This window comes from Wyeomyia smithii, chromosome 2, assembly GCF_029784165.1.
Source record: "Wyeomyia smithii strain HCP4-BCI-WySm-NY-G18 chromosome 2, ASM2978416v1, whole genome shotgun sequence".
Lineage (NCBI taxonomy): Eukaryota > Metazoa > Arthropoda > Insecta > Diptera > Culicidae > Wyeomyia > Wyeomyia smithii.
In genome coordinates this window covers 72418618-72437300 of record NC_073695.1, presented here as the reverse complement: position 1 = coordinate 72437300, position 18683 = coordinate 72418618, and the positions used below count along the sequence as shown (strand labels likewise).

The window sequence follows — 18683 nt, the reverse complement described above, 5'->3', positions numbered from 1 at the left end:
TACATATTTATTGCTTTACTTTTCTTGCTTATTTCGTCTGCCGACTTTCATGTCGGAGGATTTGCCTGCGCTCGTTCACCGGTTTTGGTCCCGTCCGCCCTACGGTAATTGAATTCCTCGGATTCGGTGGATTCAATTGCCCGCAGGGTAAGTATGTTTACTAAGCCAAACAGAAATTTGGAATGTAACTGTTGCGATTTAGCTGGAATGCCAAACAAAGAAGGAAAGAAGCTGGATGGGGTGGACTTGGCATTGCGAGTGCTCTCCTGGTTGGCGGAAAAGTACCTGGGTGAGGTTGGGTTTGGATTTAAATTGTTACAATTGGACGGCAATCGGACGGTGAAATTCGCAGATCAAAATGACAATGATAGGAGATTGCGTAAATTATCCTGGGGTAAAAAATTGTTACAATTTGTGGTAATAGTATTCTAGACCTTCTAGCGCATTAAGTTTGCTGCTCGACCTGTATTTACATCAAATCCTTTTTTATTCACTTATGTTCAAATAAGCACTGACGAAGGCACTATGTCAGTGCCGAAATACGTATTTGCAAGTGAAAAGTGAAAAGTGATAGAATTAAATAGTGAAAGTGAATAAAAAGTGAAAAGTGTAGATCAAATCCTTGACCCCGTAGCGCTGCGAGATTACAGCTGCTTATTGTCTATCGATCCACTCAAATGTATTCTCCCTCGCAGCATGAAACGAGTCTAAATCCTTTAACTCAAGTAGCAGAGAATCGAATCGAAATGCTATCTTCCCTGCCGGTAGCAGTTTGGTACTTATTCACCTGCGACCAATTGAAAGATCGCGCTCCAACTCACGCAGTCGGAGGATGAGAAGGTGAGCGGCTGAGGGGTGTGCTGGCGTTTCGGTAAGCCAGAATCAGCCGTAAATCAATGCTACGCAAACTATAATTTAGTTAGTCTTACGACTTTTGCTCGAAGGAAGTGCTACCAGAAGCACGGTACGGCATCGATGTCGCAGTCACCGTCGTCGTCGTCGTCGTTGTCGTCAGAAGAGCAAATCGATTTTGCACCCTGAATGTAACAAGCATTTTATCGCTCGATTTATTTCAATGGATGATTAATATTTTATAATGATATGTATTCAAAAGGTGACAACAATTTTCAATAAACTAAAAAGTATCACATTCCTCAGTTTTGGGTGCGGGTTGCTGCTGGAGTGGCATTGAGCTTCCAAGTACGAAGTGTCAGTACAGTGGGAAAAGTTGCACCAAAACTGAAACTAAACTCGACTACAATATTTGAAGTAATGAAATAAAATAGTATTGAATTAAACAACCAGGTTGAAAACAGTTGAAAATTTACCAGTCCAGCTTTCAACAGTGCCCATGCCAATCGATGCGGGTCGGGAAAGTTTTCCGATCACGAACTACGCAGCATTGTAATAGCAGCGCTGTGATTGTGCATAATCAAGTGGAAGCGGCTTCCAAGGTGCCGTCGTTCGCTTTTTGCTCGACCGACTGTCGATTGCCACTGAACGATTTTCGCCAGGATGCTCTGATTATCATGGAACTGTAACTCTCGCCCGCTAGATAAACAGAAGTTCGAGAGGAGGTGCGAACTCTCGATGCCGATTCGTTACAAATTCAAGTGCAGAAGTTCGAGCGCAAACTGACTTTCGGAAGTACGATCGAAAACAGAGGCGCTTCGAAGTTAACCTACTTACTTTGTAATGTAAATTACAAACCTAACTAATTGCGGAACCTACATGAACTTTTCTCGAATTCAGTTCAGTGAGTCACACCCCAGTCTATTGCTGTTTTTATCCCGTCGAACCAGTAAGTGAGTGCCAACGTGCAAAACCGGTTCCGACTGCAACTTCTCAGCTGAATTCGGTTGTAAAATGCGGCGCTAAATACTACTCCAGCAAGGAGAGAAAAAAAGAGAGAGGGCGCGTGAAGGAGTTTGTTCAAAGAATCACGTCATCACTGCCCAAGCGACGAAAACTGCATTGAGAGACGACGGGCTTCTCTTTTTGAGGGCATATTCTGCACCCATAAAAGTGGCCCCACTTGTGATTTAAGCTGAAATATGCGGTGACTCATAATCTAGAACAGCAGGTTGTAATCCAATAGAAAGCAAGAAAAACTGCTTCTATACTTTATAGACCCCTCAAAGCCAACCTCTGACCACCGGATAAGGTCCTTATCGTTCATTAACTCAGTTACACTCAGTCGGCAGTAGAATCACACGAAAAACCGCAAGGTGCATCTCCACCGTTAACACTTTCCGCCCCATTTCCTATCATTTCGATTGAGTTAAATTTTAATTAAAAGTTTCCGACTAACCCGATTAGCTTGCATCAGGTTGTTTGTGGAGGTACGGAAAGTTGGACGAATGGTTTCTTTAAGAACTGAACGTGTTCGACCACGGCGCACATTGGGAAGAAAATATAACTCAATGATAGAAGATGGCCATCAATTGTAACGGCTTACTTTTTTATCCGTGTCCCAATGTTTATTACGAAACTCAGTACCATCAAGATTAGTAGCGAGTGTATTAAGTGGCTCATTCCAGGTCAATTTATCATACTGTAGTTCCATTGTAACAAGAGGTAAAACATGTGAAGCTAATTGAAGCATATGATGCTCCGAGAGAATGGCACCGCTTCTTAGCACGCCTGCTTTCGGTACTGCTCTTTTCAAAGCAGTATTGAACAACAGGTTTAATATCCCGTTAAAATTTTTCAATCCCTTTAACGTCATGAATGGGTTTGATACCACGTCCACTGTCCTGAGGTATGATGGAAATAATCTTAATTAGTTTTGGTGGGAAACTGCTTACAAGTACAATTTACCATAACTCATTCTGCTCAACTGATTCGTACACCGCCTTGATGTCTATAAACAGAACATGAGTTTGCATGATGACTTACCAATGATTTACGGTAGCTAAACATTTGATCCGCAAGTTCCGTAGAATTACGACAACCCGTCGTGTGTCAATGCATTTCTTAAAATAGGACTGGGAGTACGATCCCGTTATGCTTTCATGTTGATCATGTTGAAAGAAACGTGAAAAGAAATTGTGTTACACACATTGTGAAGTCATTTGATTGCGAAGTGGTTAAAGTTTTCATGAGAATCGCGCATTTCAAATTCGTTTTTTCGGCTATGTTCATGCTATGGACAAAGCTCGGGCACGGTTGTGTCCATCAGTGTTGTTAGTCTCACTCATAAACAGCATACAGCACCTCAAGCGAGATTCTCGTTGCTATCGATATCACACACTGGAGTAGTCTCCATCCAAGCTTTTTCTCGTTCATTTTTACTTTCTTCCTTGCTCGCCTTAGGTCCCGAAATCATATGCACACACTCGCGCCAACTCCCCTACTCGAGAGTACAACCAATCGTAGATGCGATGATTGCGGAGTGACACGAACGAGCAATTCCACAAAAAAAAAAATCCACAAATAATCGACCATTTTTTATTTGGCTGAAACTTTGAATAGATGTTTCTATTGGCAAAAGATGCAATTTTGTGCTATTTGTTTAATTTTTTGGAACACGGCTTATTTTTGAGAAGCTGTTGAACAATGTTGTCTTGGAAAGGTATTGATGATTACAAATATTTTTGGGGCAAAAGCGTTTTGGTTGATCGGTATGATGTCTTCGGCAAAGTTGTAGATATCAATTTTGTTTTCCCGAAAAAAATATACACTCTTAAAAAAATACGTTTTTTGTGAGAATAAAAGTTGAAATAAAAATATAAAATTTATTGTCTAAAATAGCTTATTTATTAAAAATCTAATTTTTTTATAAAAACTACAAAAAAATACCTAAACAATGAAACCGGTCCGAAAACAGGAAAAAAAGTTTTAATTTTTTATATTTCTAATTTCCCATAGAGCACTCTATAGGGAACCGAAAATATTTTTACAGTCAAAGTGGTTTGTTCACTTCTGTTCGAGCGTCTTGATAGAATATTTTCACTACACATTACACTTTTTATACACTTTCATTATTTAATTCTATCACTTTTCACTTATCACTTGCATATACGTATTTCAACACTTACTTAGTGCCTTCGTCAGTGCTTATCCAAATGATAGGATTAAATAGTGAAAGTGTATAAGAACAGTAATGTGTAGCAAAACAGTTTGTTTGATTGGCATAGTTTTTTGACAAAGTTGTAGAAAAAAATTCTGTCCTTCCATAAAAAACCCTATGAAAAAATAAATCAAAAAATTTTTCAAATATATTGTAACTTTTTTCTCTTGATTTCTCCATGATCGGATCGGTTTCATTGTTTAGGTTATCTTTTATAGTTTTTATAAAAAAAATTTGATTTTTAAAAGATGAGCTTTTGTAGATAATTAATTTTTAATTTTAAATTTAACTGTTTTCACAAAAAAATATTTTTTTTTGGTGAAATTTTTTTTTGTAAAGACAAAATTGAGAAGCAAAACCTTTCTCCTCCTTCCTGCTTGAGAACGCGACATATGCTACGCTTCTCAAGTCTTTTGCACACACGCTTTCCCCTGAGTAGCAGCAAGCACGCATCGACAGTATGAGTGAGACTAACAACACTGGCATCTAGTATGTACAGCACGGATGTCTCGCTCATTTCGTAAAGCGACGAGACATCGTCTTGCGCGTCGCAACCCGAACCGAAAAAGAAGCGAAAGAGCAAAGCGAAATGCAAATTATGTGTGACGTATCTAGTCTCGTCGCACGTACATGGAAAATCTACGAGCAAGAGAGAAAGAGCAGTCACTAATACACTCGATGAGAGAAAAAAAGTGTCGGTATATGATACATATTCTGATTTCAATCTATGTCAATGTATTCGTAGTACAACTGTTGCGTTATGCGTTCCACACTTTTATTGTGCGATTTCTGTGCAACATTTGTGCGAATCGGGAAGACACAATGATTGTACAAGACTTCAACTTTTGCGTGTAGCACTGCTGAAAATGATCTACAATCAACGCCCACCGTTTCCGTCGTTTAATTGCTATGGAAGGCTGCAGGATATTTGAAATGGCCGCCTGCTGCGCCGCAATTCGCCAATTTCCCAGTAAATCATCTTCTTGCAACAGTGATCGAATAGGTAATAAAGACTAAATTCCTGGATGATAGCTTTTATACGTGACTACTGGGGCTTTTTTTTGTATGATTTGGACCACTGCGACCATTATTTTGATCTATTGTGGTATGCCGGTGTGCGAGCAGAACAACAAAAACTACAATAAATCGGGATGTGAAGAGAAAACAAAACAACAAATCGTGTACAATTTGTTTGTGTATTTCAATGCCCGCTGTGCTGTGGAAGAAAAATAATAATTAGTTGATGATTCAGAATTGGACTGAGACTAAGAGTTTGGCCTGATATTTAGGCTTGCATTCAGTTCTGGTTGGTCGAACTATGCCTTCAACAAAACTCAATAGTACAACAGTTAGCGTCAAATAAATAAAAATTAATGCAATTCGGTGCCGCGCCCATGACTAATTTTCTAATCGATAGCTGTAAGAATGAAGGAATTACGTTGGAAACTGAGTGAGATTAAAGCTTTTGAAAGTGATCAATTTCGCGACGTTCTCGATGTTCCATCCTCCGATAATTAAAGTCTACAGTTCACAACCCCTCGTTTATGTATTGCATGCTGTGCCTTCTGCCTTTGTGATATTTTATACTTCACAAAATTAAAAAAAAAATCATAAGAATTAATAATTCGAGAAACATATTTTGTTGTTCCTCGAAGTCCTACGCAAGCTCGAGCAGAATGCACAAGAATTTGTTCGAAGCTCGAGTGAAGAAACATCAAGCAACAGCAGATGAATGGTGATGTCAGAATCCTTGATCGCATTAATGATGTTTGTTTGGAATCCTTCAAATCATTCGCAGTTGTGAAAATTTTTACGTAATATTTCATTCTGAACAATCTGAAGTTTAAGATGGTGAGTTTTAGCGCAGCCCTCCCAGACAGGCAACTCTATGACTACGACGGTACTCTATGACCGGTAAAATTATTTGCTTATGAACGGCAAGCTTGTTGGTGAGGGAAAGGGTGGATTTTCTATTAATGAGAGGATAGAGGGATTTGGTCAGTATGTTGCACTTAGTTACAGTTTTCTCTACGTGTGAACGAAATAGAAGCTTTTGGTCCAGGGATAGACCAAGATAGACAACCTCACTCGACCATTCGATGGGAGTGTTATTGAGATGGGTTCTCACATCGGCAGGCGGAACAAGTCGAGTTGATTTTGAATGCGGGAATATAATAGCCTGGGTCTTAGCTGCATTGATGCAGATCTTCCAGCTGTTGAAATAGTCGGACAGAACATTCAGGCCCTCCTGTAGTCTACGCGTCAAGGCTCTAATCACTCGACCTTTGTAGATAATCGCAGTGTCGCAGGAAACATCCCAAGGAACAATTGAACATAATAAAAAAATTAATTGTGATCATTTGTTGCACTAATGAAATTCCGAGGTTTTAGGAACATTTTTTGTTACTGCGATAAAATTGTAAAGAAACAAGCAACAACTAAAATTGCATCGCTGCTTCAAAAATCTTCACACCAACAACGTAATTCGCGAGGTTGGATTTGTTGTTGAAACGTGTAAACGGCATTTGAAAATTTAACCTTTACTGAATAGATCTAGTGGGTGGAGCATATAGGTTGCCAACGTGATGCTTGCGAGATACGAAAAACAAACACACAAAAATACTTCTAAAAGTTGCTGTCATGTTCGGAAGCCATGTAACAGCAACTTTTGATCGATCGTTCGTCTTATATTTGTTTTTGAGATGAGGTTATTTACTGCGTTGTTACTTTTGGGTTTTTGGACTAGAAGTCGTACAAAAAGTGTGGGTCTCTAAAACGAAATGTGATAAATTGCTTTGAATTTCATTATCACGCTGAGATACTGATGAATTGAAGAAGCAAATTTAAAACTGGTAATGACCATTAGCATGATAAGGGAAGCAATATTTAAAACTGAGCCATGAACTTGCAAGTGTTTCTACAGCAAAAGACGTAAATAGTATAAACGAGAAAAGTGAATAGAAATTAATAACTGGAGTTGAATCCTCAAATTTCTGGAAATAATCAAAGATAAATCGCTATACAGACAATATCTTTCCATTCTGACCATGGCCGTTTTACAATCTCACCACAACGCCATCAAGTTTCTATTGCGCCCTAGTTGCTGTTACGATGCATCTTCGTAGCTGAAATTTTACCATGCAGCATTTACCATGTTGTTATTAAATTCCATGCATTAGTTCATACACATTGCGGTTTCATTCTTGAAACTTGTGTTGAAACAACGAAAATGTTGCAATTGGCTCCACCTCTTGCGCTTTTTTTGTCATTGTATAAGGAACTGAGATGTAACTGCAACTTAATTTCGCATAAGAATTTGTTGCTGTGATGCACAAAGTTCATAATCGAAACAAATTTTGCTGCTTGGGATAGACAGGATGCCACCACCCGGAAGGGGAGGAGCATCTGGGGTAAATATGTTGAACAGGATGGGACCAAAAAGGCTACCCTGTGTAACTCCAGCATCTACGTTAAACGTATCAGAGGGAATGTTGTTGAGGAAGATCTGAAATGATCTATTCGACAGATAATTTTTGATGATCTTTACGAGGAAGATCGGGAAGCTGAATCGCTGCAGCTTGAACACCAGGCCATCATGCCAGACATTATCGAACGCCTTTTCGATGTCAAACAATGCCATGGCAGATGTTTACTAAAGGACTTGTTCCACCTTAGGATTTGAGTAATTCTAGTGAGTTAGTGAACGGTGGAGTGAACCTGCCTGAACTCGAACTGTTCTGGGAGGAAAATGTTTTTCTGGTTTACGAATTCCCGTAAGCGACTGATGGGACGATAGTTTTTAGCGTTGGTAATATCCTTATCGGGTTTGTGGATGGGTATCACCTTAGCTAGCTTCGAACGAGACGGAAAATAGCTGAGCTCCAGACACCTATTAAAGATCGCTGCCAGGTGTTCAAAAAATTCTCGACTCAAGTTTTTCAACTCAAGATTAAGAACCTCATCGACACCGGCGGCCTTCATGTTCTTGGTGCGCTTGATAGCAGCTAACACCTCATCAGCAGATGCTTCAAATGATCTTATAGTGTTACGGAATTGGATATATCGTTTGGTTGTATTGTCTAGGCTTAGAGAGTTACTAACCAGACTAGAAGCTGGCACATGTAGATCCTGAGCCTGGGATAACGCCTCATCGATGGACTGAAGACACTGGTCGATGTTTTCTGAGGACTCAAGCTGGACGCTGTAGTCTATTGCGTTGTCCACACATCGCTGGAATCGCGCCCAATCGACTCGATAGTAGTTACGCCGAGAGATTTGGATTCGGTTAACAGAGGATCCAACTTCTACTACCACTGGGAAGTGGTCCGAGCTGACTTCTTGGTGAACAACCGGGTCGGTGATGTTGCTCATATTGGAGATGAACAGGTCGATGGTTGCGTGTGCGGATGCGGATCTGCTCAATCGGGTGGGAGCGGCCGGACCTAGGATGTTGTAGTGACCTACTTGTAGGTCGTTGAAGAGGATCAGGCCGTTTTGGTTGCGTCGACGGTTGCCCCAGGCTTGGAGTTTTGCGTTGAGGTCACCCGCAATGATGAACTGCCCCTGCCTCCGAGTCAGTTTGATGATGTCGCTTCTTAGGTTCGTTGCCGTTCCGTCCCTTACGTTGACTTGCTTGGGACAGTAGGCTGCGATGATGGTAATGGGACCGACTCCAGTGGTTATTTCCAATCCTACGGCCTCGATGACTTTGGGTTGGAAACTCGGTAGCAGATACAGATTATTCCACGCCGAAGAGCAATAGCCACACCTCCTCCAAGAAATATGCTCGATCCAGCCGTACAAATAGGAAATCGGGAAGCAAGATGTTCACCTCAGGTTTGAGATGCGTCTCCGTGATGATTGCATTGTCTATTTTGTGTACGTTGAGGAAGTCAACAAGCTCGTAATTCTTGATCCTGATGGTGCAAGCGTTCCAGTTAGCAATCTTGATGATTTCACGGTCCATACTTGGAAGCGATCATCACTGCAGATTGCAGTTGTTCAGCTCTACTTTTACAAGTGCGAAAAGCGTTGATGCATTCCACGACCAGTGAAACGTATTGCTCCATGGTGAGCATGAGTTCGTTGTCAGTTGTGCCAGTTGCAGCTTGGGAGAAAGTCATTGCGGACGAGTTCCCTTGGAGACCTGGTGGGGATGAACGGCTATCGGATCGCGTTGCTTCAGCATACGTAGAGGCAGCTGTGACTGGTTTGGTGGTTGGATTCAGCGGTAGCGGGGCGAGAAAAGGTATGGAGTGCCGGGAGCAAATGGCAGGGAGCTCCTTTGTATTCTTTGGAGGCACTTTTGGGCGACCTGATTGATTGTTGGTAGAAGCCCGCTTACGAATCTCGATGAACTCTGCGCGTTTCGGGCACGTTCTACCGGTTGCTTTGTGGGCAGCCCCACAGTTGGCGCACACCGGATCGGCGGTCTCCATCAGCTGGCAGGCATCGGGGGCGTGCGTTTGGCCACACTTGATGCAACGGTACGCCTATGGCAATTTGTTGTGCCGCGTCATCTTGTGGATCTGGACTAAAGGCAAAAGGACTGCCTGTAGTTCCTCCAACAGGGTGTCAACTTCCATGTCAGGAAGACCGCGGAGAACAACCTTGAGGGGTTTTTCTGCTTCGATATGATGGTAGAAATATTCCACCTCGTGTTTCTGTAGTATCACTTGCACCGCCTTGTAATGATTCAACGACGGAACCATCAGTTGGTATCCCTCAGTGCACATGCGGATGGTGCATTTCAGTCCTTTGTCGATATAAAACACAATTACTTCACGTAGGCCTTCCGGGAAGCCTTTCACATGAAGGAGCGGGATTTTCTCCTTCTTCACTACTTCGGGATCCGTGGCGTTTTCCAGGAATCTGTTGTTGGCCAAAAGCTTTTAAGCCGCGTGATCAGGCGTATTGTCAGGCCGAGGCCGTTTCCCCGTACCGGAACTGGTTTTTGATTTGCCCATATCAGGGTTTACCGTAGCGTCGGTTTCCAACGCAAACTTACGAACGAACGTACAAAGCGAACGGAGCGAAAATAAACTACTGTACTGCTTAACAAGCTAGCAGAGAATGAATGATGGAGTGAAATATTCGAAAATACCTTTTATATCAAGGTTTCGTCAGTTAGTTGGAAAGAGGGAAGAGTTAAGAAGAGAAGAGAATGGCAAGGGAAGTAAAAAGCATCGGAAACAAAAAGTGACAACAACAACAAATCGTTTACAAAGTCAGATCGGTTGTATCCGATAATGTCGGCTGTGCTTGGGAAGAGAGGTAGTTATTGGCTGCATGGTATGATTTAGACAATCGATGTTATTTACCAATTTTTGAATAGTGCATCTAAAACAATAAGTTGTGTTTGTTACATAAATTTACCCGTTAAAGAATTTCTGATCAATTGATGCCAGTACCTCGATAACCTGATTATAAATGACTGAAATATAAGCGCACAAAACCTGACCACTTTCCCCTGGTTGAATTACTAGATTTTCAAATTCAAGTACCTAACTTCAAGATAGGCGGTCCTACGTCAAAAAAATATTTAAAAATAAAAAAAAATAAAGGGCAGTATTCTATGAACTTATTGGTGCGTTTAAATGATGTTATAAAGAATAAACAGCCGCATTTGAAGTAAAACAAAAAAGCTCCAACCCGTGCGTTTTTACATCGGTTGTTATCCATGACTTAGCAGCTGTTAATGTTTTATTAGAGCAGTTTAACTCTTTTCACTACAAGCATAATAAGCTAAGTTGAGATTTCGAATGTTGTACTTACCGAATTTTTTAATTTATCAGGCAAAAAAATCTACGATTTCCGTGTATGATTTTGGTGGAATTTTCCATTTTACGTACAAAAAAACGTAAATATGGTGAGCAATTCTGCAATGTGCATAGATTTTAAGTCACTTGCAAAATCTATACGAAACAAATTACAAACCGCCAAAATTTTTGTACGCGACACGAAATTTACTTGAAATTTACTTGGATGAATGATATAATAAGAATAATTCAATAATATAATTATTTTTGAATAATTTAATCCGAAAGATTCGAAAACCAATTATGTATCAACTGAATGAGGACATTATTTACTCTCATAGCGTACTAATAGCCTACACTAAACAAACTATAACCTCTCAGTCAAAACCGCTAATAAAGTACTATTATGGATACTATAAAAGCGAAAATAAAATGCAAAACGAGCAGCGCATATTTGCCGGTTTTCATCGGTATCCACAACCGAGCAATTTTTTTCTGCACTATTCGTTAGATTGATAATTGCCTAGTGCGTACGGCAGCAGGGTAGCCAGGAAGAAATAAAAATAAATGACTCTTGCAGGGCTCAGGCGTGGCTCGACATAATGGCCCATTTGTCTGCCTTGTTTGTTTTATCCTCGTTATTAGGCGCAATTATAAAATACCTGAAATATAATCCGAAGAATTCAAGTTTGCTGCTACAATCGATTTGCCCTTACAGGGTAGGAAAATACTATAGAGCAGCTGAATTAGAATGCTTCCTCCTATTCTAAGTTCAACCTCAAACGGATTTGCATTTGGTTTCGATCAAACTGTAAAACTTTTCCAACCTGTTCAAATATGACTGTATTTTGCGAAATGAAACCGAGCATGTCGAAGGGAAAGATATAAACTCTGAACATTGTTCCCAACGGTGCAGTTCTCAGTTGCAGCCTTCTGCTGCCGAGGCTAGTTTTCTACACACATTCACACGTACACAAACTCAGGAGGAATATGCAAAAATATCTGTGATCCGCCTGCCCTCTCAGCATATATTTCTCTACAGAAGCCAGGCATTGAAAGTGAATCGGCAATCGGATCTGGAGTCTGCCCTGACACAGTCAAAATCCCCGACCGCAATCTATAAGCGACGAACCCTTCCAGCTTTCCCATTCGCCCTGCAGCAGCCTAGCGAAAAGGCTGACGGGATTGGGTTTGAATATAACATCAATGAACCGTAAAGAAGAGCAGTATCCAAGTTCTCATCAGAGTATTTCATTTTTAATTGGAATATTCTATCTTTTGCACCGCTGCTGCTGTCCAAGGGAATGCACTGGGGCTCCAGCCGAGCAAGGATCCTGGAAGGAAAAGGGCTTAGTGCTGTTATAGCTACACTGCAACTGAACTTACTCGATTCCCAAGGATTACTGGCGGATGCGAAGCGAATAATTGAATCGGATTTGTCGATTATTCGATGAGGGAAATGATTCGGTCGAAAAAGCTCCTCGAGTTCCTCTGGCAACTGCGGCGCTGCTGGTCCGGACTGCTGCTGGCATTCCTTTCCGTACCGGGCGGAGGAAATTTTTCCCCGATGCGCTTTTTGATGGCCGACAGTCGGGCCACAAAACGATACCCCTTGTCAGTGATTGAAAGATATCCTTTTGGATGGGTTTCCAGGGCAGTGCAAGAGCAGAAATTCGGTAATTACAAATCAATGGGTATGTGTTTGCTTGTGGGTAATTGTGCACGTTATTCGGGCAATTAATATGGCGATATACTGTTATTGCTCCGTGTGTAGTTTTATGTTTGGGGAGGTTGTTTTGCATTTTATTGTTTTTCCTCGAGTACAACTGCACAAAACAATCTTTTATGTTCGTGAAGGAATAAAAAACTGTTGTTTGAAGAGTATGCTAAGACGTTGTTGGTGCTAAAAACCGTAACGTATTTTTTTTTTGAAAGTGTAAAAGTCTAGAAGTCATAAGTCTAAGAGTTTATAGTCTAAAAATCCAAAAGTCTAATAGTCTAAAAGTCTAAAAGTCTAAAGGTCTAAAAGTCAAAAATCCTAAAAGTTTAGAATTCTATAATTCTAAAAGTCTAAAAGTCTGAAAGTCTAAAAGTCTAAAAGTCTAAAAGTCTAAAAGTCTAAGAGTCTAAAAGTCTAAAGGTCTAAAAGTCTAAAAGTTTAAAAGTATAAAAGTCTAAAAGTCTAAAAGTCTAAAAGTTTAAAAGTCTAAAAATCTAAAAGTCTTAAAATCTAAAAGTCTAGAAATCTAAAAGTCCAAAAGTCTAAAAGTCTAAAAGTCTAAAAGTCTAAAAGGCTCAAAGTCTGAAAGTCTAAAGATAAAGAAATTTTAAAGTTTTAAAGTCTAAAAGCCTGAATGTCTAAGAGTCTAAAAGTCTAAAAGTAACAAAAAACTGAAACTCTAGAAGTCTAAAAGTTAAAAGTCTAAAAGTTTATAAGCTTAAAAATCTAAAAGTCTCAAAGTCTGAAATTCTAAAGATCTTAAAACTTTAAAATTTAAAGTCTAAAAGTCTAAATGTCTAAGAGTCTAAAAGTAAAAAAACTGAAACTTCAAGTCTAAAAGTCTAAAAGCCCAAAAGTCTAAATGTCTAAAAGTCTAAAAGTCTAAAAGTCTGAAAGTCTGAAAGTCTCAAAGTCTGAATGTCAAAAGATCTAAAAATTTTGAAGTTTTAAAGTCTAAAAGTCTAAATGTCTAAGAGTATAAAAGTAAAAATTAACTGAAAGTCTAAAAGTCCAAAAGTCCAAAAGTCTAAAAGTCTAAAAGTCTAAAAGTCTAAAAGTCTAAAAGTCTAAAAGTCTAAAAGTCTAAAAGTCTAAAAGTCTAAAAGTCTAAGAGTCTAAAAGTCCTAAAGTCTAAAAGTCTAAAAGTCTAAAAGTCTTAAAGTCTAAAAGTCTAAAAGTCTACAAGTCTAAAAGTCTAAAAGTCTAAAGGTCTAAAAGTCTAAAAGTCTAAAAGTCTTAAAGTCTTAAAGTCTTAAAATCTCTAAGTCTGAATGTCAAAAGATCTAATAATTTTAAAGTTTCAAAGTCTAAAAGTCTAAATGTTCAAGAGTCTAAAAGTAAAAAATAACTGGAAGTCTAAAAGTCCAAAAGTCTAAAAGTCTAAAAGTCTAAAAGTCTAAAGTTCTAAAAGTCTAAAAGTCTAAAAGTCTAAAAGTCTAAAAGTCTAGAAGTCTAGAAGTCTAAAAGTCTAAAAGTCTAAAAGTCTAAAAGTCTAAAAGTCTAAAAGTCTAAAAGTCTAAAAGTCTTAAAGTCTTAAAGTCTTAAAGTCTTAAAGTCTCTAAGTCTGAATGTCAAAAGATCTAATAATTTTAAAGTTTCAAAGTCTAAAAGTCTAAATGTTCAAGAGTCTAAAAGTAAAAAATAACTGGAAGTCTAAAAGTCCAAAAGTCTAAAAGTCTTAAAGTCTAAAAGTCTAAAAGTCTAAAAGTCTTAAAGTCTAAAAGTCTAAAAGTCTAAAAGTCTAAAAGTCTAAAAGTCTACAAGTCTAAAAGTCTAAAAGTCTAAAAGTCTAAAAGTCCAAAAGTCTAAAAGTCTAAAAGTCTAAAAGTCTGAAAGTCTAAAAGTCTAAAAGTCTAAAAGTCTAAAAGTCTAAACGTCTAAAAGTCTAAAAGTCTAGAAGTCTAAAAGTCTAAAAGTCTAAAAGTCTAAAAGTCTAAAAGTCTAAAAGTCTCAAAGTCACAAAGTCACAAAGTCTTAAAGTCTTAAAGTCTGAAAATCTTAGAGTCTTAATGTCTTAAAATCTAAAAGTCTGCGACCGTGTAATTCTTAAAACGTCAAAATGCCAAAATGTCAAAATGTCAAAATGTCAAAATGTCAAAATGTCAAAATGTCAAAATGTCAAAATGTCAAAATGTCAAAATGTCAAATGTCAAAATGTCAAAATGTCAAAATGTCAAAATGTCAAAATGTCAAAATGTCAAAATGTCAAAATGTCAAAATGTCAAAATGTCAAAATGTCAAAATGTCAAAATGTCAAAATGTCAAAATGTCAAAATGTCAAAATGTCAAAATGTCAAAATGTCAAAATGTCAAAATGTCAAAATGTCAAAATGTCAAAATGTCAAAATGTCAAAATGTCAAAATGTCAAAATGTCAAAATGTCAAAATGTCAAAATGTAAAAATGTAAAAATGTAAAAATTCAAAAGATCATATGTTAAAATGTCAGATGATCAGAAAACCCAAAAGCTGGAGAGCCGGTTAGTTTAATTGCCTCATGTCAATGAACAAGAGAGTTGAACCAAAATTTAATAGTTTCAATATTTAGAACAGCATACTTGATATAGCAACAACATAAACATGTGACCCGCATTCGCATCCGATAGCCTTAGCTTGGCTAGTTCAAGCATTAATAATGTAAACGGGTCAAACGTGCAGCTACTCGTGCCTGCTTTTCTCCATTGAACCAGTCAAACCAATCATACCGTCGATCCATCGACTCTAGAAATTAAATTTCTGATCGATCATTGAGATGCACATAAAGTAACGAAACTCTCGAAAGAAAGTTGATTGTTTATTCTGTTTCATGCAACCGAAGAGCTAGCTGACCGGGTCGCCGTTTTCCTGCACGATTCGTTGTCAACATGCAGCATAAACCGGCAGAAGCCTCATTACCGTACACATCTCACGTCTTCGACAGTAGCGTCGTCGTTGATTCATTTAGTCTAAACGATAGAAGCACGTACGATTCGTACGGCTCGATGACTGCAATCGTGTGCTAGGAAGCAGCACCGATTAACATCTTATGAATGGACTAGAGGCTAGCACCGGTAAGCAAGAACGATCGGCTCCGGTTGCTACCATCAAAGGCTCGTGCCAGGCGGAAGCTGGAAACAGATGCTTCCTGGTAGCGTGGATCTATGGCTCTTTGAAATGCTGGATGTTTGAAATATTTCGGTGCAAAAGGCTCAATTCTCGGGTCACGATGGGTTGTGTCGTAAAGTAAGTGGCTTCAAATGTCATGTTTCAACCTTCTTGATTGGCGACATAAGCGAAACAAATTACCGCACAGGCACGAAGAGTTTGCGACATGCAACGTCGACAGATGCCTTCGCGTTCATGGATCTCGATTAGGAAAATTAGCGGATAAACTTTTGTCTTTAATATGCCGTGTGCGCAAATTGCTGCCGATTAGGTGCGGCCTTCTGTTACTGTGAAGTTCAAGTGACTTTTCATTGCCGTTGGTGACACGATGGAGGAGGATCTTGGGGCTGTCGTTTGAGGGCTACGAGCGATGTGTAGTGATTATCTTTCGTGTGGTAATTATTTGACTTCAAACAATGATGGTATCTTGCTCAAAAAAAATTGCTGCTTACCGTTTTCAGTATAACATTTACTAGAATTATTTTTCTTTCTTTTTCTTTACAGATTTAATCCTTCTGCATAAATCACGCTACGTTAATGGGATAAAAGGTAGTCCATTACCCTAATTATACAAAGAATAAAACACAATTGAATTAAACATTCAAAATGAAACGAAACACTTGGCGAGTTTTATTGGTGTGAAATCGATCATTCTGGATGACCACCGAGCAGCTAATTTAGCGTCTCGTTGAAATAAAAATCAACGTTAATTGATTTTTTTTTCACATCAACGACAGCATGCAGGTCGGAAAAAGTTTCCTCCTTTCTCTCTCTACCGCTGAGAAAAGTCTGACAAGCACGTGTGAACAGGTGACAACATGCCGCGACGTTTGTACAAAATTGTAGTAATTATTTCGGTGACCGTTTCGGCCGCTTGCACGTGTAATCAGCTGATCGAATTTCGTTATAACTCACACTTTGCACCCTGTTTTATGGTTGAGTGGATTTGCATTTTTAATAGCTGTTGATTCCTCGAAACTCACAGTACCGTTTTTCGTGTGCGTGTCAGGGAAAGCCTGATAATAACAATCATTATTAAATCCGAACAAAGCGGGGACGGGAAAATTGGAATCCGTGCATTTGATCTGGGAACCCTGCCCTCCTGGAAGGCTGGTAAGCTGTAAATTACACGTGTATTCATGCTGTTACATTAAACCGCTTTACACTGTGCGACATCAGCCGTAGATTATAGACGTTCAGCGGAATTTGTGGTGGCTCTCTGATGTTCGTTTAAAATTTTGACATTGTTTGAACAAGGACAGTTGATGACAGAAAAAAATGTAAAAAATATAATGATGCAAATCAATTAAAGTCCGTTTTAATAAAAACAAATCTTGATTTCAAAATGTTCTACAGAAGTTGGATAGCTTTCATATAATCGGTCACATTCGTGTACATGCGAAGATATAGATAAATGTTGAAAATTGACAACTATTTTAAAAATAATAACGTCCTAGCTTATCATGTGCAAGTGAGAGCCCCAACGTGTGACTCCAAATTGATTCTGTGATGAGGAGAAGGAAGGGGTGGTCGAAGAATAGTTTAAAAAGCAGATTGAAATTTACATTTTTGTATAAAAAATTTGCATAAATTGTTCAACATTTTTTTATAGGTTGAAGTTGAGTTAAGTGATTAACTTAGGGACAGTCAGTTCAGAAGCTTCACTACAAATATCCCAACAGAGCTGCCACACCGTTGAAAAACAATTTTAGTTTCCTTTTGTGTCTTGCTTCATCCAGACAGATCATCAGGCCCTCAGGTTGTTTACTTTCGGCCCAAAGTATGACCAAAGCCGAAAAGTATGCATTGGCATCTTGGACCCATACGAGCAAAATAAACTGGCAAATCGCGATTTTCCTATTCAAAAACTGTAGGAACTCAAAAATATCAGAACCGAAAAAACTCTTGTGTAATTGTGGTTTCTGAAGTAAATTTGTTTTGCCGGAAATTTTTCTGGTGATTGTCATAGAAAACACATCAAACCGCGGGCAAAAGTACACACTAAGTTTCTGTAGCTGTGAAGAACAAAAATGTGTTCAACCATTTTAAATAACGATGTTTTTGTACAGGAATCAAAAACGGATCTCTTAAAGGATAAACATAATAATTGGATTACAGAAGAACATATGTCATTGAAAAAATCTCTCAAAAGACACCACTGTCCACAATTGTCGAGCATTAACCGGTTAAAGTGCTGGCGAGATGTTGATGTCTTGCCAAAAACCTGTCAACAAGTGCTGAACATTCAAATCAAATCAAAAAAATTAAATACACTGCACAGTAGTCTAGGAATGCAATCTAGTGGAACGAAAATATTAACTCCGGATCGTGTTAATTATTTGAGATAGTATTTTCGGTAATGTTCATGAGAATAACCAAGGAATAGTTTTGTATGAAAATATTTGTACTAAACTAGTAGCTATTTTTTCCTCATTTTTTTCAATTTAGAAGGACGGTTTCTTCTACAAAGTTGTTTTTCAGCCATCAATATAAAACTCTCCAAATGTCAAAACTATTCAAGAAGCCACAGTATATGTATGCACAAAAAAAATGTATTATCATTATTTTTTTTTTCTAAGTTTACTAACAAACTCTATGAGTTTTTAAATATAAATCTTTTAAACTCTGAACTCTGCCGCAAAAATAGGATGGTTATGGCCTGTAGTTTTTGAGATATTTGAAAAAAAAAAAAACAAAATTTTGAAGATTTTTTTTAAGTGTCACACTAAATTAGTACACAAAAGCGTAACCTTAAGCTCTCTGAGTTGGGTATATGGTTCTATGGGCAAAAGATGCGGTTTTGTACAATTTTTATTTTGAAAAGCTATGTAAAAATGTTATTTCTAGAAAAGTTCGAATATCCGGAATTTTATTTTTTGGGTATTTGTTTTTAATTAAAATTTGAGGATATGTTTACATTAAGAGCAAATAATCAATGTCCAAATTATGTTTATATGTTATATATTATGCTTCTCAAGATTTTACCCCTTT

General features: G+C 38.4%; 1 protein-coding gene across 6 annotated transcripts in view; it reads left to right on the top strand.

Moving 5' to 3' along the window:
- Positions 1-18683, top strand: part of LOC129721506 (uncharacterized) — a 521585-nt gene that overhangs the window by 205144 nt on the left and 297758 nt on the right. For 4 of the 6 annotated variants that reach the window (XR_008727405.1, XR_008727402.1, XR_008727403.1 and 1 more), the window contains exon 2: positions 16197-16241. The exons of the other annotated variants lie outside the window; for them this stretch is intronic. The gene's annotated coding sequence lies outside the window, so the exon portion shown is untranslated. The remainder of the gene's footprint in view (positions 1-16196; positions 16242-18683) is intronic. 6 annotated transcript variants of the gene reach the window in all.